We start from the raw sequence: 710 nt of genomic DNA, 5'->3' as shown, positions 1-710 counted from the left end.
ATTTCTGAGGAATTTTTTTTGAAGTTTACAATGGAATTTTCTTTTTTTTAATTTTTATTTCTTATAGCATAATTATGTACATTAATGCAATCATGGGGTACAGTGTGCTGTTTTCATATACATTTTGAAATACTCTCATCAAACAGTCCTCTCGGTGCTGAGCTCCTCACATATGGCTTCCATCCATTTCAGTCCAATATCTCTCCATTTGTGCATGAGCCTCTGGAGAAAGCTGCTTCTAGTCTTCCATCTTCCCACAATTCCCATCATTGTTATTATTGACAATTTATATTTCTGTGTGTGATTTCCCAGTGTAACTCTGTAACTGTGTGTTACTTGCATGTGTGGTCACCAAAGTCTGCTCAGTTACATTACTGGTTGGCTATTTACTGGCTAGAGATTTTCTTAAATGCCTTGAAACAATACATCTCTCAGCGTTGCCAAAGGTGGGGGAAGACAGAGAGTGAGAGAGAGAAATAAGTTCAATCCTCCACCACTTTACAACTCTGCCTTGGCCTTCATTTCCCTAACACACAGATTTTCACTTACCTCCATTGTTGAAAGCTGACAGCCTTCTCTGTTTCCACCCGGGCATGCACAATTCTCTGTATGTACAATGGTCTTCTTGCATCCCAGGAGCCTGACTGAGCTCATCAACACCACCTGTGGACTTCCGACACCACAGTGTCTCCTTTGAAGTTTATTGGTTA

The sequence above is a fragment of the Otolemur garnettii genome, unplaced genomic scaffold (genome assembly GCF_000181295.1).
Source record: "Otolemur garnettii isolate 467f Iridium unplaced genomic scaffold, OtoGar3 scaffold00301, whole genome shotgun sequence".
NCBI classification, from domain to species: Eukaryota; Metazoa; Chordata; class Mammalia; order Primates; family Galagidae; genus Otolemur; species Otolemur garnettii.
The sequence above is the reverse complement of the archived record's forward strand: the minus strand, read 5'-3'. Positions refer to the sequence as shown.